The sequence below is a fragment of the Pan paniscus genome, chromosome 9 (assembly GCF_029289425.2).
Source record: "Pan paniscus chromosome 9, NHGRI_mPanPan1-v2.0_pri, whole genome shotgun sequence".
Taxonomy (NCBI): Eukaryota; Metazoa; Chordata; class Mammalia; order Primates; family Hominidae; genus Pan; species Pan paniscus.
The window spans coordinates 95,544,714-95,569,307 of NC_073258.2; the positions used below are offsets into that span (position 1 = coordinate 95,544,714).

Below are 24,594 nucleotides of genomic sequence, written 5' to 3' on the forward strand. Positions count from 1 at the left end.
CCAGGCGTGGTGGCGCATGCCCATAATCCCAGCTACCTGGGAGGCTGAGGCAGGATGATTGCTTGAAGCCAGGAGGTGGAGGTTGCGGTGAGCTAAGATCACACCATTGCATTCCAGGCTGGGCAACAAGAGCAAAACTCCGTCTCAAAAAAAAAAAAGTTGAAAGCTTTCCCTGTAAGATCAGGAACAAAACAAGGGTGCTCACTCTCACCACTTCCATTCAACATAGTACTGGAAGTTCTAGCCAGAAAAATTGGACAAGAAAAAGAAATTTAAAAAAGAAAAGCGAAATTGTTTGTTTGCGGATGACATGATCATATATAGAGAAAATTCTAAAGGCTCCACCAAAACATTGTTAGAACTGATAAACTAATTTAATAAAGTTGCAGGGCACAAAATTAACACAAAAAATCAGTAGTGTTTCTTTACTTTAACAAAAAAATTATCTATAAAAAAATTAAGAAATCAATTTCATTCACAATAGCTTGAAAAAATACATAGGAATAAATTTATCCAAGGAGTTGAAAGATCTGTTTGTTGAGAAGTATAAAATATTTATGAAAGAATTTGAGGACAACACAAATAAGTTTTGTCTGTTCATGGTTTGGAATAGTTAGTATTGTTAATATGTCTACACTACCCAAAGTGATCTACAGATACAAGGCATTCCCTATTAAAATTCCAATGTCATTCTTCACAAAAATTTTTAAAAATACTGAAATTTGTATGGAATTGCAAAAGACCTTGAATAGCCAAAGCAATCTTGAACAACAACAACAACGAAAACAAAAAAACAAAACAAAGCTGGAGGCATCACAATACCTCATGTCACAAAATCTATTCCAAAGCTATTGTAATGAAAATCGAATGGCACTGGCATTAAAAACAGAATCACTGACCAATGGAATGGGATAGGAAGCCTAGAAATAAACTCACATATTTATGGTTAATTGATTTTCATCAAAGTTGCCAAGAATACACAATGGAGAAATAACAATTTCTTCAATAAATGGTGTTGGGAAACAGGATGTCCACCGCAGAATAAAATTGAAACTTTTTTCACACTGTATTAAAAATCAACTTGAAATGTATTAAGTATTTAGACATAATACCTGACACTATAAAACTACCAAAAGAAAACATCGGGGAAATGTTCCACGACATTGGTCTGGGCAAAGATTTCTTGAATATGACCCCAAAACTACAGGCAGCAAAAGAAAAAATAGACAAATGAGATTGCATCAAACTAAAAAGATTTGGCACAACAAAGGATACAACTGATGGAGTGAAGAGACAACCCACGGATTAGGAGAAAATATTTGTAAACCATACATCCGATAAGATGCTAATATTCAAAATATATAAGGAACTTAAGCAACTCAATATCAAGAAGGCAAATAATTCAATCAAAAATAAGCAAAGAAGCTAAACAGACTCTTTTGAAAGAAGATATACCAATGGTTAACACATACATGAAAAAATTCTCATTATAATTAATCATCGGAGAAATGCAAATTAAAACCACAATGAGATATCACCTTGCACCTGTTAGAATGGCTATTAATGAAAAAGACAAAAGATAACAAGTGTTGGTGAGAGTATTATATATACCACATTGGCCAAAGGAAACCTTGGCATTGTTAGTGGGAATTTATACAACCATTATGGAAAAACAGTATGGAAGTTCCTCAGAAAACCAAACATAGAATTGCCATATGATCCAGCAGTCTCACTTCTGGGTATATATCCAAAGAAATTGAAATCAGTGTGCTGAAGAAATATCTGCACTCTCATGTACATTGCAGCATTATTTATAATAGCTAGGATATGGAAGCAACCTAGATGTCTATCATCAGGTGAATGGATAAAGAAAATGTAAGTACATACACACAATGAATATGGAATATTATTCAGCCTTAAAAAAGGGAGAAATCCTATTATTTGCAACAACATGGGTGAACCTGGAAAACATTATGCTAAGTGAAATAAGCCAGGCACAGAAAGACAAATACCACATGATATCACTTATATGTGGAATCTAAAAATACTGAATTCATCGAAGGGGAGAGTAGAATGATGGTTACCAGAGGCTGGGGGAGAAGGGTGGTTGGGAAAAGGGGAAATGTTGATCAAAGCGTAGAAAGTTTCAGTTAGACATAAGGAATAAGCTTTAGTAATCAATTGCATGGAATGCTGACTATAATAAATAATAATATATTGTGGATTTCAAAACTGCTGAAAGAGTAGATTTTAAATATTTTCACCACAAAAAAATGATAAGTATGTGAGGAATAGAATTAGCCTGCTTTAATTATTTCATACCAAACATAGATCAAAACATCACGTTTTGCCCCATATATATATATATAAATATATATATACACAATTATTATGTATCAATGAAAAATAAAACTAAAAAAAGAAATTTATTATCTCTTGGTTCTGGAGGTTAGAAGTCAAAGACCAAGGTGTCAGACCAAGGTGTCATCAGGGCTGGTTCCTTCTGAGGACTGTGAGAAAGAATCTCTTCCCCTCACTTCTGGTGGTTTGCTGGAAATCACACACTCTCTGTGTTGTAGAAGCATCCCTCTGATCTCTACCTGCATCTTCCATGGTATTCTCCCTGTGTGCATGTCTGCCTCCACATTGCCCCTTTTGACAAGGACACTAGTCTTATTGGATTAGGGCCCACCCTAGTCACCTCCTTTTAACTTGTCTGCCTCTGTAAAGACCCTATTTCTACATAAAGTCATATTCTGAGGTGCTGAGACTTAGGATTCCAACACTTCTTTTTGTAGGGGGCACAAGTCAACACATAATAGCCCTACTCTCACTCCTTGCCAAAGAGCAAGGGTCTGGGGGCTGGATTTTAGTGGAACTCCCATGGCTAGGGCCATATGTTGCAGCTAGAGAGAGCACGTGCACAAGCAGGAGCTCAGAGGACAATGGGCCCATGGACTAAGAAAACTTGAGGAAGTCCTCACATGTCCACTAGCCATTGACCAAATGGTGTTATAGAAAACATTTCAGAAAATCAATTTCAAAGCACATGTCAAAGTTTCATTATAGTCTTACTGCAAGTGAAAAGGCCACTAGAAGCCCAACTCAAAGATTCAATTTTGTCAGGGACATTTTATAGGACAAGAGAATGATGGATTATTATTAAGCTAAGATGCAAAAAGAAATGATTTTTTTTCCCCGTAAACAATTGCCTAAACACTGAGACAATTGACTGACAGAGCAGGTGGGTGGGTGGATGATTAGATTCCCAGAACAAATCTTAATCTCATTAAACTTAATTAGAAAATTGATTAAGTGTTTTATCAGGAAAGCTCACTTCTTCTCAGAAGTAGAGTTTGAACTACATCAACTAAAAAGGTTCTGTCCTAGACTAGATTTAGAATGTCTTTTCTCTTACAGGGGTTCAAACCTTTTTGCCCCCTGCTGACATCTGGGCTCCATTCTAAGGATCCCATGTCCCAGTGGCATCTATTCCATAGAAGCACCACATAAGCACCTCCATAGGAGCAGCTCCTGTCCATCCTGTCCTCTCTCTCCAAGAAATGGGAACTCTTCTCCCTTTGCAAAACCCAGACTCCTTCTTTGGGCCCAGTATGATCACCCTCACCTTGTCTCAGAGAGATCTCTTCTTGACTCACTCCCCTCCATCCACATTGACCCCCTTTCTATTCTTCAGAGCTGTCAAGTTCTTTTGTGTTTTGGGCTTTTGCACTTTCTTGTCCCTCTGCCTGCAGTGTTCTTCCACAGAGTCGGCTCCTTCTCACATTTGGGGCTCAGTTCAATGACACCTACTCACAGAGGCTTTCTCCAGCCAAATTACCTGTCTCGTTTTATCCTGCTTACTTCCTTCATGGCACTAAGCAGCACCCACCCATATGTTGTCACTTATTCATGCCCTTTTCTCTTGTCTGCATTTTCCAGATTGTTAGATGCATACAGGCAAGACATCTGTCTGCATTGTTCATTCCATTGGCCAAATGGCCTGTAGCATATAGTAGACTCTCAATAAATTGTTGATGAATCTTGAAATGTTGAATTCATATATATTGGTGAACACTATAAATGTATGGGGGACCGTGGCTCAGAGAGTTGGGTAATTGACATAAGATCACACAACTTTAAGTGGTGGAATGAAGAAACTAATTTGACTCACTGCAAACCCTCTACTCTTCTCACTCTTACTCTTTGTCTTGTTTATCTCTTAATCCTAGGAGTGCTCAACCCTTCTTTGTTGTTAGCTATCCTCATTCTATGGGCCTGACCATGCAAGAGCTAGTTTACTTTGACCTAGAGGACACAAATCTCTTCTGATGCTTTAGGTCCCATGGACAGCCCAGCTGGCTCTAAGATGATTGCCCTTCCTTCCAAAGCAACCAAGATGCTCACTGGGCAGCCCCAAAGCATCTCTTCTTCCCCACCTTAGAAGCCCTTCATTCCACACTTGTGCAACAATCATCAAACCTCCTCTGGGCCAGGTCTGTCCTAGGAGCTACGATGCTGTCCTTGCTTCTCCTAGTGAGGCTTTCTGTCTCTGCCCTGCTCCATCTGATTTCCTTTTTAATTTCTCTAAACATAAATAAGTCAATAACATTTTCTATCTTTTCTCTTATCGGCCCTTTTCCTGCTGAATCTCAGATCCTGCTCACACCTGCCTATTCCTGTCCCTGGGTTAGGCAGAAAACAATCTATCCTAGCTCAGTACAAGCATTAGCATATCAAAAACTCCAGGTTACATTGTGGTTACTCCCACTCAGTACAGCACCTGAGACTCAAATCCCAACAGATGCTGAGGCAAATGGTTGCATATATTAAATTTCCATATAAGGAGCCTGGTGTGATACAGACACACAAGCCCTATAACAAAATCTCCCCAAACTTTCTCTCCAAACTCCAACCCAAAGGTACTGAGGAGGCAGGTTGGACTTGCCTGGCCTTGCCTTGTCTCAGATGCTAGTCCAGGACAAGTCTAAAATTAGCCACACCCCCTCCTGCTGCTAAAACTCAGCTGGAGCAGCAGCAGCACGGGGCCCAGCTACTTTTAGAAACCATTTCTTTGTGGCTTAGTGCTGAGCAACAGAAACAGGTGATGGAAACTGGGCCCGGAAAGAAAAGCTGGATCAAGTTTAGAAGCTGGAATCAGGATGCCAGATCCAGGGACCAGGGATGCAAATCCAGGCTGATGTGGTCATGGTCAGTCAAGGAGAAACAGCTCAGAAACAAGCCGGAATTGTCCATAGCTCTTATTACAATGCTGAGGTCAGGGGGAGGAGGTGAGGAGTGCAGAGATAGAAGGGAGCAGATATTTATCGGTACGCACTGCGTGCCAGTTGACTTATATATGGCATCACATTGAGCCTCATTAGTAGGTACTATTATTTTGCCTCTTGTACCATTAACTAAATGGAGTGTCAGAGATGGTCAGCAACTTAGCTAATGTCATACAGCTAGTCAATGGCAAAGCAGGGATTCAAACCTTAGCCTATTTAACATAAAGCCTGACATTTTTGTCTATGTTGTCTCCAGGAGTAGCAGGGAAGGGGATTTCAAATGCACAACCCAGGAGAATGGCCCACCAATTCACATCATCAATATTTCTCACCTTGGATCAAATCCTAATCACCTGAGGAGCCTGGAAAAAGATACCAGTTTTTGGACCTCATCACCCAGAGGTTCTGAGTTAATTATTCTGGGGTGGGTCCTTGGAATAGCTATTTCACGATATTCACAGAGATTATTTTGTGTGGCTCAGGTCAAGAATCACACTGTATGCTTTGTTGTTGTCCAACTCTCTTGGGCAAGCTGGAGAAGTAGGGTGGCCATAGATTTTTTTTTTTAATTTTTATTTATTTATTTATTTTTTGAGACAGAGTCTTGCTCTGTGGCCCAGGCTAGAGTGCAGTGGCGTAATCTCGGCTCACTGCAAGCTCCGCCTCCTGGGTTCACACCATTCTCCTGCCTCAGCCTCCCAAGTAGCTGTGACTACAGGCGCCCACGACCACTCCTGGCTAATTTTTTGTATTTTTTAGTAGAGATGGGGTTTCTCCGTGTTAGCCAGGATGGTCTCGATCTCCTGACCTCGTGATCCGCCCTCCTCGGCCTCCCAAAGTGCTGGGATTACAGGCATGAACCACCGTGCCCGGCCAGATATTTATACTTAACTCACCTGGGTTCCACAGCAGACAGACAGAACAACTGGCCAGTGACGGCACATTTCCACAGAGGCTTCTCTGGTTGAAGGTGGTCTCAAATTCTGAAATCAGGTAAGGAATTAAAACAGCATTCCCACAAAGAAAGATCAGAGGCCAGGAACCTGGGATCTTGGGATTTTATAAAGAAGAAATGTTCAAAGAAGACAGGAATAGAATCAGTGCCACCTGTCATTCTAATGTGTCACTGTACCCCTTTCTCCAACCTGCTGCTAGAAACCTCTAAGAAAGAAAAGAGTCCCTCAGTGTGGCAGGTGGGGATCCACCAAGATGAGCCCACCTCTGATTGCACTCAAAGGTGTCTGCCCTCAGAGGCTCAGCTCACAGCTTCCACACATTGGCACCTAATTTTGTATATTTGCTGTCCTTTTGTTTCTAATTGTTTCATGTTTAATTGCTTCAAGTACTGTCCTGTCTGAACTCTCTTGAAGGACAGGATCTGTGCCATGCAGGAGATAGAAACTGACATCTGAAAAAGCTCTGCTATCCTGGCTATTACATCTTTAGGTCCTCTTGAATGCATACCGGTGTCATCTTGGGAACTTTAAAAAACACAAATGTCTGTGTCCCAATCCCTGAGAATGTGATTTAATTAGTATGGGTTGTAGCATGAGCATGAGGACTTTTCAAAGCTCCTCACGTAGTTCTAATGTACACCTGAGGTTGAGAATGAAAATTTGAAGAATAACAAGGCACTATGTGGAAAAGATAGCAATGGTATGTCTGAGAGGGAAAAAATGGGTTGGCTTGATTTATTTTTGCTAATTTGTATTCTCCATGTATCTATGTTGATTATTTAATTTTTAAAAGGGAAACTAAAACAAAAATTAGGCTGAATGAGGTATTCCTAAGCTGTCTACTTTTTCTGGGATAGATCACTGATGATAAACTATACTAAATTGGGATGGGTCCTGGTTAGACACTACTCTCACTCATTCACTATTTATTGAGTGACTACTATGTTCCACATGAGAGACACTGGGCATATAAGAGTGAATTTCACAAGCACAATCCCTTCATTTAGTGGGGAATATTAGCCATCAAACAAGCAAATATTGTACTCTTACTTCAAGGATATGTTCTAGTAGGTACAAACTTCTGAGTATTATACATTGTTTTGTAAGTAACTATTACAAAAATTGCAACTATCCGGTCCTGTGCCCAAGGCAGGCAATACTTATTGATTATGTCACCCTTTTCTGCAGAAGCTCCATATCTTATTCAGCATTACTAGGAAAAGGGTGAGATGCAAGGTAATTCATAGCAAAAAGCTATAAATTATTTTGTAGAAGATAAACTAAGTGACTCAAAATGTAACTGGAGCTTTTGGTATGTCCATATAGCTCTTTTGAACCAAATCTCTTACAGATAACAGCTATAAACTCTGGACAAAATATGAGACCAACTGGTTGAAGACACTGGAGAGAGAACAAAAGCAAGCAGAAACTAGAGGAGAAATAACAGTTGGGAGAAGAGTAAGTTTTATGAGGTGAGTTTTCTGATTTATAGCTTTTAGTCTAAGAACAGGACCCTGTGTGCAATATATAAGGCAGAGAAGAAGGCTTACATTTCATTTGTGTTCAGCCACATTAAAGCCCTAATTAAAGAAAAGTCAATACTCCTTAGGAGAGCATGATAGAATTCAGGCTTTCTACAACATATCATTCATCATAACAAGGATATGCTCCAAAATTATCCGACATAAAACAAAACAGGAAAACATGACTTGTTTAAGGAGAAAGAATAATTGACAGGGATCAACTCCAAGATGACCTACATGCTGGAATTAGCAGACAAGAATTTTTAAAAAGTCATTGTAACCATGCTCAAGTACATAAAAGAAAATGTGTTCACAATGAATATAGAAATATAGAATATGGAAAATCTTAGCACAGATATAGAAACTATAAAAAAGAACCAATGAGAATACGAGAACTTAAAAAGACAATATCTAAAATAATAATTCAGTGGATGCTCTTGACAGCACAAGGGAGATGAAAGAATAAAGAGTCAATGGACTAGAAGATAGATCATTAGAAATGATCTGGATAGATCAGCACAAATGATCAGATTGAGAAACAGAGATTTAATATTAATAAATGTGCAAAAACTTAGGGATCTTTGCAGCAATACCAAAAGGTCTAATATGCATATAATTGAAGTTTCAAAAGGAGAGGAGAGAGAATGATCCAGAAACTAATTTAAGTAAATAATGGGTGAAAAGTTCACACATTTGGTAAAAGACATACATGTGCAGATTCTAAAACCTCAAGAAACATCAAGAAAGATTAGTATCAAAAACAAGACAAAAATAAAAACACCTAGGCATATCATAGTCAAAGTGCTGCAAATAAATCACAAAAAGAAAATAATGAAAACAGTCAGAGAAAATGGCATTGCCTGAATCATTTCAAAATCCACTAACAATTATTTCTTATCCACTGATACCTCATCAGAAACAATGGAGCCCAGAAGGCAGTGGATCAACATCTTTAAAGTGCTGAAAGAAAAATAGCCTATCAATCAAAACTTTATATCCAGTGAAAATGTCCTTGATGAATAAAGATTAAATAAGACAGCTTTAGAAAAATTTTTCACTTGCATGGCATGGAATGCAGGGTAAAGTAAAACAAAACCCAATAGAGACTCGATTACTCAGGAAAGAGTAAAATACATTCGATGGTAAATATGTGTAACTGTAAAGTATTATTATTCTGCTTAACTTAAAATATGATTAGTTCAAGAACAAATATGACATTGTATTGTGTAGTTTATAGCACATGTAAAGAAGTACATATGATAAGGATAACATAAAGGATGAGGAGGGGGCAGTCAATGAACCAAATTGGTTGCAAGATTTCTACATATTTATGTGAGGTATACAATATTAACTCCCAGTAAACTATAAAAAATAGAAAATATATATACATATATATATTTAATCCTTAAAAGCAACCACTAAAGATGTAATGCAAAGAAGTATACCTTAAAAGCTCATAGATAATTAAAATGGAATTTTAAAATATACTTAATCCAAAAGAAGCCCACAGGGAAAAACAGAGAGACAAAAAGCCAAAGAAGCAAGCAGAAAACAAATAGTAAAGTTGGATTTAAGTCCAGCCATATCTTGGACCTCAATCCAACCATGTCGGTAATCACATTAAGTGATAATTAATTAAACATACCAAATGAAAATAAAATATTATTAAAATGAAATTTTTAAAAAACACACCAACTCAATTATATGCTGTCTGCAAGAAATCCATTTTGAACATAAAACCACCAATTGTTTGAAAACAAATGGATGAAAAAATAATATTGCAGGTATAGTAAGTATAAGAAAGCTGATTGGCTTAGCCAAGCATGGTGGTGGGCGCCTGTGATCCCAGCTACTCAGGAGGCTGAGGCAGGAGAATTGCTTGAACCTGGGAGGTGGAGGTTGCAGTGAGCTAAGATTGCACCACTGCACACTCTAGCCTGGGAAACAGAGGAGACTCCACCTCAAAAAAACAAACAAACAAACAAAAAAACACTGATTGGCAATATTAATATCAGATAAAGTAGACTTTAAAATAGAGTGTATTAACAAAAATAGAGGGACATTTCATAATGATAAAAAGGTCAATACATCAGGAAGAAATAACAAAAATAAATGTGTATGTATCCAAAAACAGAGGTTCAAAATAAATGAATCAAAACTTCACAGAATTAAAAGGAAAAATAGAAAATGCCACAATCACAGATGGAGAATTTAACATCCTACTCTCAGCAACTGATAGAACAATCGAACAAAAGTGCTGTGATGACACAGATCTGAGCAACACTATTATTGTGGGTTAAATTACGTCCTCCTAAGAAGATGTATTGAAGTCTTAACCCTCCAGTCCTTCAGGGTGTGACATTATTTGAAGGGGCTTTACAGAGGTAACAAAGTTAAAATGAGGTATTAGAGTGGGACCATAATTAATTCTTATAAAAAGGGGAAATTTGGATACAGGCAGAGCCTGTGGGAAGGAAGATGATGTGGAAGGGAAGATACTGTGAAGACACACTGGGAGAAAGCCATGTGAAGATGAAGTCAGAGATTGGACTGATGAAGCTGCAAGCTAAAGAATGCCAAGGATTGCCAGCCATAACCAGAAGCTAAGAAGGGTAAGGAATGACTTTACCCAAAATCTCAGAGGGGCATGGCTATGTTGATACCTGATTTTGTTGCCAGAAAAGGGATTCCAGAATCCAAGAAAGGGTTCTTGGATCTCAGGAAGGAAGGAATTCAGGGCAAGTTGCAGAGTGCAGTGAAAAGAGGTGGTTTATTGAAAGCTACTCAGTTACTGAGTAGGGTGTCCTCAGAAAGCAAGCAGAGGAATGCACCATCTTACCATCTTCATTTTAAGTTTTTCTTTAACTTTTTAAAAAGTTATATAGGGGTTTTCTCTATGTAAAGACTAAACTAAGTGATGCCTACATGTAGGTGGGCTGACAGCATGACAAAATTTATTATTCTGTTGATTTAAAGAAAACTATCCTTGAAATTTTAGTGTGTTAAGTACACCAAAGCATAACTATAATTATCTGTAAGCATATATTTTTATGGGCATTGGGACATCTGGACCTTTTGTTGTTGTAGGAGTTTGTCCTTGCAGGCATTACCAAGCTGCTTCCTTAGCTGTAAACATCTTGGGACCATGGGTCATGACTGACAAGGAATGTGTCTTGCTAGTTTTAAGACGGAGTTGATTTTAAAATGGCATTACTTTGGCTCTCCCAGGCTCCTGCTTCCCTAACAACTTCAGACTTCTAGCATGTAGAATAGTGAGACAATAAATTTCTGTTGATTAAGTCACTCAGTTTGTGGCAATTATATGGCAGCCCTAGATAGCTAATACAAGTATAAATCACTTTGATTTAATTGATATTTACAGAATATGGCACCCAACAAGTGCAGGATACATATTCTTTTAAGTACACATGATATGTTCATCAAGATAGATCATGATCTGGGCCATAAACTTAAAAGAACTGACGTCATACAGAGTATGTCCTCTGGCCACATGGAATTAAATTAGAGATGAGTAAGAGATTAAGAAAAATCCTAAGTTAAACAACATACTTCTAAATAATCCATGGATTAAAAATAAATCACAAGGAAAGCTAGGAAATATTTTGAACTGAAAGATAATAAAATACATTTCAAAATTGTGGAATGCAGCTAAAGCAGTGCTTGGGGGAAATTTTAGCTTTAAATCAAATAATATGTTAGAAAAGAAGAACGTCTAAAGCCAAGGACCCAAGACTTTACCTTAAGAATCTAGAAAAAGAAAAGCAAAATAAACCCAAAGTCAGTACAAGAAGAAAAGCAGAAAAAAATTAACAAAGCTGGATGGTATATCTTGGAAAAGTTAACAAAGTTGACAAATCCTTAGGTAGATTGATCAAGAAATAAGCAGAGAGAACACAAGTTACCAACATCATAAATGAGAGAGGGGTTTAACATTCAGAAATGTATGCTATTAACGCTAAAGAATAATGAAGGAAAATCACATAGTCACTTCAGTAAATGAAGAAAAACATTAAATAAATTCAATGCCTATTTATAATTAAAACACAGGATATTTGAAATAGAAGGTAACGTCCTTATTTTGATAAAGAGCACTTACAAAAGGCCTTCAGCTAACATCATACTTAATTGCAAAATATTGAACACTGTTTCCCTAAAGTTGGGAGCAAGTCAAGAACGCCCAATCTCACCACTTTGTTTAACAATGGACAGGAGGACTTAAGCATATTTAAAAAATTAAAACCTGCTGGGCGCGATGGCTCACGCCTGTAATCCCAGTGCTTTGGGGGGCCGATGTGGGCGGGTCATGAAGTCAAGAGATTGAGACCACCCTGGCCAACATGGTGAAACCCTGTCTCTACTAACAGTACAAAAATTAGCTGGACATGGTGGCGTGTGCCTGTAGTCCCAGCTACTCGGGAGGCTGAGGCAGGAGAACCACTTGAAACCGAAAGGCAAAAGTTGCGGTGAACTGAGATTGCGCCACTGCACTCCAGCCTGGTGACAGAGCGAGACTCTGTCTCAAAAAAAAAAAAAAAAAAAAAAAAAAAAATTCCAAAACGCATACAGAATGGAATTCAGAATTCAGAATGGAAAAAGTAAATGTAAAATTATCTCTATGTTAGATGACATGAGTATTCTTACAGAAATTCCTATTGTATTTACATAGCAACTACTTACTATTAAGTGAATTTAGCAAAGTCATAGGATATCAGATTAATATACAAAGGTCAATTGCATTTTTATGTATTAGCAGCAAAGAATTGGACAGTTAAATTTAAAAAATAATTTTATATTAGTGTCAAAAGCAAAATATCTGGGAATAAATTTAGCAAAAGACATGCAAAACCTCTATATTAAAACAACAAAATATTGCTGAATAAAATTGAAGATATAAATCAATGGGGAGATAATCATGTTAATGGATTGAAAAACTCAGTTTTCTTAAGATGGCTGTAATTACCAAATTGATCTAAAGATTCAATAAAATGATAATCATAATTCTACTATTCCTTTTGGTCAAAATTGACAAGATGATTCTAATTCTAAGAAGCTAGAATATTCAAAGAAGTCTTGAAAAAAGAAATTTAAGTTGGATGATGTATTAATCTGTTCTCAAGCCACTATAAATAACTACCTGAGACTGGGTAATTTATAAAGAAAAGTGGTTTAATTGAGTCACAGTTCCACCGGCTGTACAGAAGCATGGCTGTGAGGCCTCAGGAAACTTACTTACAATCATGGCAGAAGGTGAAGGGGAAGCAGGCACATCTTACCATGGTGGAGCAGGAAAGAGAGAAAAGGGGAGGAGCCACACACTTTTAAGCAATCAGATCTTGTGAGAACTAACTCACTATCATGAGAACAGCAAGGGGAAGATAAGAGGGAAATCTGCCCCCTTGAGCCAATCACCTTCCACCAGGACCTTCCTCCAATTTGATATGAGATCACATGACTCACATTGTTGGACGTCAAGACTTACCCTAAAGCTATAGTAATCAAGAGAGTCTGCAACTGGTATAAGGATCAACAAACAGACTGATGGAAAGAATAAGGAACCCAGAAATAAAAATAGACACATGCTTATACATTTATTTTATTTTCAACAAAGTGCCAAAGTGACCTAATTGGGAAAGGAAGTCTTTTCAACAAATGGTGTTGAAATAACTACATTTTATATGGAAACAAATTAACCTTGCTTTAACTTATGCCATCCACAAAAATTAATTTGTGATGGACCATAGACCTAAATATAAAAGCTAAAATTTAAAAAACTTCCAGAAGAAAATGTAGGAAAATATCTGTATGACTTTGAGTGAGGTAAAAACTAAAAAAGCAAAAATATTATGTTAGATAATAAAAATTTAAAGAAATGAAAAGAAGCACAGAAACATCATTAAGAAAATGTATAGACAAACCACAGGACAGAAGAAAATATTTGCAAAACTTACCTTAAAAAGTATTGGTATCTGGCTGGGCATGGTGGCTCATGCTTATAATCCCCACACTTTGGGAGGCCAAGGTAGCTGGATTGCTTGAGCTCAGGAACTCAAGATTAACCTGGGCAATATAGCAAAACCCTGCCTCTACTAAAAATACAAAAACTAGCTGGGTGTGGTTGCGTGCACCTGTAGTCCTAGCTACTCAGGAGGCTGAGGTGAGAGGATCACTTGAGCCTGGGAGGTCAAGGCTGCAGTAAGCCATGATCAAGCCACTTCACTCCTACTTGGGCAACAGAGTGAGACCCTATCTCAAAAAAATAAAAAAGTATTGGTGTCCATGATATACTAAGAACATCTAAAACAATAATAAAACAATTTAAAATTTTTTTAAATGGTCAAAAATTTTGGACACTTCACAAAAGGTAATAAGTGAATGGTCAATAAACACATGAAAAACATGAAATATCTTTAGTCATCAAGGAAATGCAAATTAGAACCACAATGAGATACCATTCCACATCTACCAGTGTGGCTAAAATTAAAGGCTGACAACATGAAATGTTGGTGAGGACATGAAGCAATTAAAGCTTTTATACATTGGTGGTGGGAGAGGAAAATTACATAAGAATGTTGGAAAAGATCTTGCAATTTTGTATAAAATTGCATATAGCTACCCTAAGAACCAACAATTTCACTCTTACGTATTTACTCAAAGGATCTGAAAACAAATGTTCACAGGGACATGTGCAAAAATGTTCACATTAGCTTCATTCCTAATAGCCCTAAGCTGGAAGCCCAGGTATCCATTACTAGAATACTGGCATATTCATAGAGTAAAATACTATTCAGCAATGAAAAGAAACCAACTTCTGATACAAGCAACAACATGGATGAATGAACCCCCAAAACATGCTGAGTGCACACAAATTTGCATAAAAGAATATAATTTGTATGGTTCCATTAATATAAAATACTAAAACAGGCAAAACTAATCTGGTGAAAATCATCAGAAGATTGGTTATCTCTTGGGATGTGAGATAGGGGTTTGCTAGGAAGGGACATAAAGAAACTTTCCAGAGTGATGGTTATGTTCTGTATCTTGGTAGGAGTTTGGATTGCACAGGTGTATGTGTCTAGAGGAACTTGGAAATGATACACTTAAGATCTGTGCATTGCACTGTATACAGATTTTATCTGAATAGAAACAAAGAAATTGTAAATAAATATTGAACTCTGGCTAATAATATTGAAGTATTTGGGGGGAATATACTAATGTCTGAAACTTATTTTGAAAGACAATAACAAAAATAATTAAATGAGTTGCTGGATGGATAGAGAAATGAGCAGAGAATCAACATGGGATAAAACTAATGTGGCAAAATGTTAATTGAAGAAACCCAGTGGTAAGTATATAGGTGTTCACTGTACAATTATTCTGACTTTTCTCTAAGTTTGAAAATTTTAATAGGCTTTTGAGAACAAAAAAAAAAATTGAAGACAATTGGCAGATTACCCATTGGGTTGAGTCCTGGCCTTAGGAAAAGACATGAGAGTCTAGCTCATAGGCAAAGGAGGCTCCTGGGGAGGAAAGGAGGCTCCTGAGTCCAGCAATTGGCCTTCTTTGCTCCATTCTAACTTTGGCAACGAACCTAGAGGCTGAGACAAAGCAAATAACCAAGTTCTTTTTCATTCTACAAGACCCACTGGCTCATGCTCTCTCCAAATGCCTCACCAACAAGATGGTGACTTTAAGCATTCTCAGCAGATCTATTCTAGAGACCTGGAATGGAAAAGGACTGACACCATTCACTCTCCTTCTGCTGAGCACCTACTGTATGGTACTCTCTTTGCTAGGTTTCAAGGACATTATGATGAACCAAATAAAAATGACTCCTGCCTTCATTGTTCTTACCATTGATGAAACGCTGCCCGTCTTTTACTCCTATCATTATTCACACCCCAAACAAAAGATTTGCAAGTTCCCTTTGTAAGCCACTTTGACATGTCTTAAATCTGTGATTTCGAAAATCTCTAATGTTGGATCTGAATACCTCTATCTAAATAAAAAGGGCATTTTTTCTTGTTTTAACCTCTTTGGAGTGAAACTTGACACAGGAAAATCTCAAAGCCTCAAAATAGCTGAGCAAGAAATTAGGTAGAAGCCTAATGACCCAGAGTCACCTTATACTCTCCTGAAATAGAAGCCTGGGAGAAAGGGCAGCTGGCTGCTGAGCTCAACCCTCTGCCCCACTTCCAACAGAGATCACACTCATTACCATTCCTTTCCCTAGCACCCCAGCCAGAACTCTTGTCCAAAGTTTAGACCAAGGACTTGGCATCAAGAGTAGGTGATTGGCCCACTGGGTAGCTTGAAATGACCTTGAATCCCATGTTACAAATCTAATTCCTCCAGCCTCACCTTTAACATACAGAAGAAAAAAAAATCGTGTCTCTTTCTCCAAATCCTTCTGTTTAGAACGCAGGCATGTTTTGAACTGATATGTTAATATTACAAATGACCCCATATTGAATGAGTGGCATTATGTTCAACAAAAAGAAAATAAAAATTGGTTGCATTTTTGAGAAAGGCTGTCACACTTTTTCCTGTAGCAACTAACCTCCTTTTCTTAACTGAATATTTTTCCCTTTGCAAAGTCCAGTCACCTGTTTGTCACCTTTGCTTACAGATTCATAGCTCTGAAAATTTCTTAGCAATTTGGTCATTTCCAGCTTCTTACAGCCCCTCCTCCTGGCTGAAATACCTTCGCTTCTTCTTCCTCCCTGCTTCCACTTCCCCAGTAATTTTCACCTCTCAGAAAGTCTAAATATCTATTTTCCTTCCCTAGAGTACTGTTTTTCAGAGTTGGATTTGGGGGAGATAATGACATGACTCAAGGAAATAAGTGCATAATTTTTCTTTCTCTGGTGCCGGTTAAGGCAATTGGTGCCTTAGGATTTTCTGAAGCTCTTTGAAAACAACAGGGTTAGTCAGATTCCAGCGATTTACCTTCTGAAGGCTGAGCATGTCTGGGCAATGGCTGCATAATTTGGATGGAGTCATCACTGATGAAGCAGAGTTGGCTCAGCCAGGCAGCACTCGTTGCTCTTTTTAAACTCCACGGCACCAGGGATGAAGTCACCTTTCTTCTTTTAAAACGAACACATTTGCTCTGTGAGTCCCTGTCACTTCTGTTAGAACTTAATATTTTTTCCACTGCCGGTCACCAGGACTTCTCACAGGTAAGAAAATTCTTATTTAGTATGTTTCACTCTAGGGAACCTTAACACGAGGGGGGGACTTTGGAAGGCATCTATGGGCAGAGTTGGAATTAGATCAAGAAATACTCCATTGGGTGGGGAGGGTGGCTGTTTCCATGGCAGCCGGTCCCCACCTGGTGGGGTGGCAGACCATGGCTAGGCGAAGTCAGCTTTGAGCTGCAGTGGTGGGCTCTCACAGTGGGTGTGGGAATCTAATCGGGGCTTGGTATTAGGTGCCTATTCTAAGAGCTGTATAATGAGCATGTTAGTGAAGCAACTGTAAGTGGACTCCTTTGGGCTAGGGCCATCCATACCTCCTTTGCCTTCCTACTGATTGGGTAGACTCTTAGAGAGCTGATTCTTATAAAATATGTGCAGAAAAGCAGCTCTCTGGAGAGCCTTGATTTGCTGTTTCGCTGGTGTGAATGCTTCCCTTCTTTCTCAGGAGTGTAGCAGGAAAAAAAGGGACCCACGATGCCTGTTCTGACATGCAGGTACCTTGTTCAAACAATGGCTGTGCTGCCGCATGCAGGGCAGAAGTGTACAAACACATCTTAGTGCCTGACCCTATGAGTTCTTCCAAGAAAATATACATGAGGTCTCTCTCTCTCTCTCTCTCTCTCTCTCTCTGTGTGTGTGTGTGTGTGTGTGTGTGTGTATGTGTGTGAAGGCAGACCTTGTGCTCCTAGAGACCACTGAAATCTCCCTGCAACACTTCCTATGAGTTATATGAGTCTCTGTCACTGATTGAATCATACAACTCTTATTAGCTTTGGAAGGCTCAATAAAGACATCTTGTTTATGACAGAGGTGCCTACAGGATGATAAACGGCTTTTGGAAAGAAAGTTGAACCACTGTCAAATGAAAACGTTGAGAATTGCAGAGCCCTTTATTTCTTGGCACAGAACCCTGCCACATATAGTATTTGGCACAATCATCTATAACCAATACAGGGAGCAAAGACTCATTTAGATAAGAGATGTTTGCTTTGTTTTAAATGCAATTGCATACTGGCTGCCAGTGCCTGGTTATACATTCACCTCAGACTAGACCATATCCAGAATTCATCCTCACCTGAAATCTGCTCCCCGTTCTGTGTCCCCTAGGTCTGTGAAAAGTTCCTGGTGGTAGATTTCTGGATTTCACCCTAAACACCCCTCCAAACTTCCTCACATTTTCACATCTGATTTGGGAACACATTCAGCAGATTCGAACTCCATATTATTTCTCAAATCCATCCATTTCTCCCCACCTCCACAGATATTACCCTAGTTTAAAGCCCTTATCAATTTTTTCTAGGAATACAGAAACCTCACATCTGGGCCTCCTCTCTCCAGTCTTACCTCCCAGCAGCATCCAGAATGATGGTTCTAAAATAATTGATCAGCACCTGCACAATCCAATCAATCACCAGTCTGTTGAGTCAGTCTTCTTAATATCTCTCCAAATGGTTTACATCTCTCTACCCTACCACTACTACCTTGGTCTAACCCATCAACACGCTTTGCCTGAGTTATTACATTATCCCCTTAGCTCGTCCCCCCTGCTACCAGACTCACTCCACTCCTAGTATAAGACGCTCTAAGCTTCTTGTTTTACTAAGCTTTCTAAGGACATTTTTACCAGAGAACTTGAAATGCTTATTACTGTATTTGGAGTTTAGAAGCATTAGCATTTTTATGACTCTTGTAGGTGCTTTAAGGAGAGAGGCCAGAATGCGAGAGGATAGGGAATGTAGAAAGCAGTGGGAAGGCAGCCTGAAGAATGCGTAAGCCTCAGACCTTGGAACCATGTGGGTCTTCATTTGAATCCCAGCTTCTCCACCTCCCAGTATGGCTTGGAACAAATGTCTAAACCTTCTTGAGGCTCATTTCCCTCAACTGTGAAATGGAAACAATACCTGCTTCATTAGGTAAATAGAAGAGTTAAATGAGAACATTTATGGAAGGCTCTAAAACATAGCAATTAAAAAATTTTAGTACCGCTCCTTCTTTCCTTCACTTTTAAGGGTTATAATCTCTAACCACCACCTATGTTGTAAGTATTCATGTGTATGTGTTTAAAACTATCTGTAGTTGGCATGGTAGGAAGGAGGAGTGGCAAAGAAATACATGAGAACTCTCTTAAGAAACTTGCAGTTTACTTAAGGAAATAAAGCCAACCTAAACAGCACATCTATAAACGTCTATAAAGCAAGCAATCTGTGATTGTAATGTGTGTAGTACTACCAATTGAGTACAAGAAACCAGTACAGTTAACCAGGAAAGGCCTGAGTAAACAGGTCTGCAAATACCTGCGGACAGAGTGTAAATAGATCTATATCAAGCAGTTTTAGAGTTAGGCTACTCAGAGATTTAAAAATCATTGGTTGAAGTAAAAGTTTCAAAAAGGACTTGTGCATTTAGAGTGGCTTAAGGATGTGCAGATCAGTGTTTAAAATGACTATACACTCATTCATTAATCAAGCATTTATTGAGTGCCTACTCTGTGCTGGCTCCTAGACTATACAAATTCTTTGCTACTCTTCCCACAGGAGTTTAATGCTAATTCTCCACCTCTTAAATATAGGCTAGCCTTAGAGACTTGGTTGACCAATAGAAAGAGAAGAGGGCAACATTCTGGGACAACCATTGCTAGGTTCTATGAAGGTTTACATCTTCCTTCTGGGTTTCTTGTCTCAGTCACTTTGGCAGAAGCCAACTACCATGTAGAGTCATGTGCTAGTAAACTGGCTCTCTGGAGAAAAAAAAAAGTTCCCTAATTTGCAGTGTTTGCCAGTTTTCATGGTGTAAATACTCCCACCATGGCTTCCAAAATGATAGCACTGAACACAGGTTTGGGAGGAGATATGCAGAATCAGCTCTTATAAGCCAATACAAGCTGGCCCAAGCCCATGACTGCCAATTACTCTGAGACCAGCATACTGTGAGAAAGTCCAAGTTGGCCACATGGAGAGGCTACAAGGATTGAATCCCAACCAGTCCTCAGATTTTCCAGCCATTCAAACTTAGCCTTCAGACATGTAAGGAAAGAAACTTTTAAATAACTCCAGCCCCCACCACTATCTGACTGCAACTATATGAGAGACCCTGAATGAGAACCACTCAGCTCAGCCCACTCAGCCCATAGAACATTGAGAGATAATAACAATGTATATTAACTAAGTTTGGGGGTGGTTTTTATGTAGCATTAGATAATGGGAACAAGGTGGTAACCTTGTTTACTCTGAAGCCGGCTGAGATCAAGCCCCTGAGATGGTGTCAGAAATAGAAGAATCCAACCAGGTAGTTCTTTGTCCTTGCATATTTCCTGGCCTTATACCACTAACTCAAATGTTTTAGTTAAAAAGACTTGAGAAAGAGACTCATTTACTAACTCGTTTTACCGTTATAATAAAATCAGGGAAAAAACATTTCTCACACTCACACATACACTCTTCTCTCATCATCTCCCTCCATACCTACCCACCCAACTCTCCTCATACAAGGCTCTGCTGAAGATCTGCCTTGCCTGCTATATTGGCTGTGCCCCATCCTCCACATGGAATTTGTTAGGGGAAGGAGGTAGAGCAGAGACAATATGAAGTCAGGGAACTGCCCAGAGGTGCCACCTGAGGCCTGGTGGAAAGCACCTGAAGCCATGAGAAAAGAGTAGCAAAGAGGAGGGTTTTAAACAGGCTTTGGTGAAGACACATAGACTATTGGTTAAAAGTATGAATTTTGAAGTCAGATGACCCGGGTTCCTATCAGGACTCTGACATTTTCTAGTTGCTGACCTTGGGAAAGTATCTAGACATGTCTTCTCAGTTTCTTCTTCTTTAAAATCCGGATAGTAATGCCATCTCACAAGGTTCGTGTGGCGATTATATTTGTAGATGATATTTGTGGAGTGCTTAGCACAGTGCCTAATACATCTGTGTTATGTAAATGAATAACAGCTAACAGTGGCAGTAGTGACAGCGTTGGAGCAGTACTAATGATACTGTTGTTGCAAGTCCCAAAGCCACAGGCTCCCTGGCAAACCCAGAGCTTCAGTTGGTCATCACTCTACAGGTGCTCAAGATAAGTGTTCAATAAATACTTATATCACACTGAATATTTACATTCTGAATATCTCTTCTACTGCCATTTTTTTTTCCTCTTTTTGCTCCTAAATGCATTTCCAAAGGCTTAAAAACAACCTCTGCATCCCATCCTCTGTATCTAAAATAATATGAATTGGGACCATGTTTTCTCATTTCTTGTGAGTCCTGTTCTTACCTTCCACTCTGTAGCAGGTAGTTGAATAGTTCAGTGCTCAATATATTATAACTATTTATTACTATTTTTAAAGTTGTGTTTAAGCAGAAACTGAAGTTAGACGACTTCTACGGGGATCCAAAGCCCAAGGTACTCCAAACATTTTAGGTTTACCAGTATACAGATAGATGCTACCACTTTGGTAGGTCAGGGTGAAGGATAAAATCACTCTTGAGAGCCAAATGTGAATATTAAGTTTTCTTGAGTTATTCAGACCTTGTGAATACAAAATTTTAATCTGTGTAATTTTAATATATGAATTGATGTTTGACAGATCCATCTCATTAAATTTATGGTTGGTCTAGTTGTGGATTTTGTAAACAAAGAATCATGCAAACACTCTGGCTGTTAAAGAACAGCTGGCTTGTATATTTTTAAAAAACATTATGAAATATTTATAGATTCATGAGTCTATGAGTGCCCCCCTTCACCCAGCCTTCGCCACTGTTAACATTTACATACCTATAGTACAATATCAAAACCAGGTAATTGACATTGGTACGATCCACAGACCTTATCAGATTTTATCAGCTATGCATGTACTCATTGTGTGTGTGTGTGTGTGTTTGTGTGTGTGATTGTATACAGTTTTTGTCACATTAGCTTCATGTAACTATTGCCACAATCAAAATATCACTAACCATATCATCACTGCAAGGCTTCTTTATACTTCCCTTTTAAAGCCATGGTCCCATCCCTAACCCTTTGAGACTACTAATCTATTGTCCATTTATATAATTTTATTTCAAGAATGTTATATAGTCATGCATTATGTAACCTTATGATATTGGCCTCTTCCATTCAGCATAATAATCTTGAGATCTATCCAAGTTGTTATGTGTATCAATAGTTGGTTCCTTTTTGTTACTGTGTTGTATTGAATAGTATGGATGTACTACAGTTTGCTTAAGCATTCACTCATTTATCCATTGGAGGACATTTGGGTAGTTTCTAATATTTGGCTGTTACAAATAAAGATGCTATGAACATTCATGTACAAGTTTTTTGCATGAACATAAATTTTCATTTATTTGGGATAAATGCCTGAAAATGTGATATCTGGGTTTTATGCTAAGTTTTTAGTTTAAAAGAAACTTCAAACTATTAATGTTTATACAGAATGGCCATAATATTTTATGTTACCACCAGCAATATATGAGTAATAGAGTTTCTGCATCCTTACCAGAATTTGGTGTTATTACTATTTTTTATTTTAGTCATTCTGATAGATGGATAGTGATATCTCATTGTGGTTTTAATTTGTGTTTGCGTAATGGGCAATGATGCTGACCATCTTTTCATGTTATCATCTGTATTTCCTCTTCAGTAAAATGTCTATTTATGCCTTTTGCCCCAATAAATGGGATAGCTGGATAGCTATATGCAGAAGAATGAAACTGGATCCCTGCCTTTTACCATATACAAACATTCACTCAAGATGAATTAAAGATTTAAATGTAAGACCTCAAACTATAAAAATCCTAGAAGAAAACCTAGAAAATCAGTCTTGGTAAAGAATTTTTAGCTAAGTCTCCAAAAGCAATTGTAACAAAAAGAAAAATTGACAAGTTGGACCTAATTAAACGAAAGAACTTCTGTGCAACAAAAGAAACTAGCAACATAGTAGACAGACAACCTATAGAATGGGAGAAAATAGTTTCAAATTATGCATCTGACAAAGGTCTAATATCCAGAATCTCTAAAGAACTTAAACAAACCAAAACACAAATAACCCGACTATCTTCTAGTTGTTTTGTTGTTGTTGTTGTTTTTCACTGTTGAGTGTTGTGAGTTCTTTATATATTCTAGATATAAGTCCTTTATTAGATGTATGGTTTGCAGATATTCTCTCCCACTCTGTAATTTTTTATTCTATCCTCTTGAAAAGGTCTTTCACAGAGCAAAAGTGTTTAATTTTCATAAAGTCCAGTTAATCAATTTTTCCTTTAATGGATTGTGCTTTTAGTGCAAAGCATAAGAACTTTTTGCCTAGCCCCAGTTCCCAAATATTTTCTACTTTTTCCTAAAAGATTTATAGTTTTATACTTCACATTTAGGTCTTTAATCTATTTTGAATTAATTTGTATATAATATGTCAAGTTTAGTCAAATTTAGTTTTTTTTGTTGTTTTTTGTTTTGTTTTGTTTTTTGCCTCTGTATGTCCAATTTCTCAAGCACCGTTTTTTTAAAAGGCTCTCCTTCTTTCTTTGGATTGGTTTTTCAGCTTTGTCAAGAAATCAACTGGGCATATTTGTATAACTTTATCTCTGGGTTCTCCATTCTCTTCCATTGATGTGCCTATATCTCTGACAATACCACACTCTTTTGAGTATTTGACTAATATTATATAGTAAGTTGCATGGTAGCTTTATAATAAGCAATACACTAGGTAGAGTTCTTCCTCCCATTTCAGGGTTATTTGTCAAAAGTTTTAGAGATCCTTGGGACTTTTACTTTCCATATAAACTTTAGAATGAACTTGTCTCTATCTACAGAACCTTGCTGGGATTTTGAAAGGAATCCTGTTAGACATGTAGTTTAATTTGGGGAGAAATGACATTTTTACTATGTTGAGTCTTCCAATCCTTTAACATGGAAAATTTCTGCACTTATGTGGGTCTTCTTTGTTTTTTTTTAATGAATATTTTATAATTTTCAATATACAGATTCTGTAGGTATTTTGTTACATTTATACGAAGTACTTAACTTTCTTTGGAGCAATTGAAAATGATATTGCATTGTTATACTTCAGTTTCCACATATACATTGTTAATATAGAGAAATGCAATTAATTTTTATGTTAATATTAAATCCTGCAACTGTGTTGAACTCATTAGGTCTAGGTTTCTTCTTCTTTTTCTTTTTTCTTTGGTAAATTCCTTGATATTTTCTACACAGACCATTATGTAATCTGAAAATAGAGCATTTTATTTTTCCCTTTCCATTCTGTATGATCTTTCTGGTTTCTTGCCTTATTGCACTGGCTAGACCTCTCAGTACTATGTTAAGTAAGAGAGATAAGACAGAAATCCTTTCCAATCTCAAAGGAAAAGCATTCAGTCTTTCACGATTAAATATGATGTTAGTTGCAGATGTTTTGTAGAGGTTCTTGATCAAGCTGAGGAAGCTTCCCTTTATTCCTACTTTGCTGAGGGTTTTTATCTTGAATGAGTGTTTGCTTGTTACATGCTTTTCGTGCAATGATCAGTATGATCATGTGATTTTTTATATTAGTCTGTTGATATGGTGAATTACATTGAATGATTTTCAAATATTGAACCAGCCTTACATAGCTGAAATAAATCTCATT

The 24,594-nt window shown here is 37.8% G+C and overlaps 1 long non-coding RNA gene across 3 annotated transcripts in view; it reads right to left on the bottom strand.

The window, feature by feature from the left end:
• The window catches only part of LOC117975003 (uncharacterized), a 64,961-nt gene that overhangs the window by 14,211 nt on the left and 26,156 nt on the right, over positions 1–24,594 (bottom strand). For 2 of the 3 annotated variants that reach the window (XR_004665214.2, XR_004665215.2), the window contains exon 2: positions 6,185–6,271. The exons of the other annotated variant lie outside the window; for it this stretch is intronic. This is a non-coding gene — a long non-coding RNA (uncharacterized LOC117975003). The remainder of the gene's footprint in view (positions 1–6,184; positions 6,272–24,594) is intronic. 3 annotated transcript variants of the gene reach the window in all.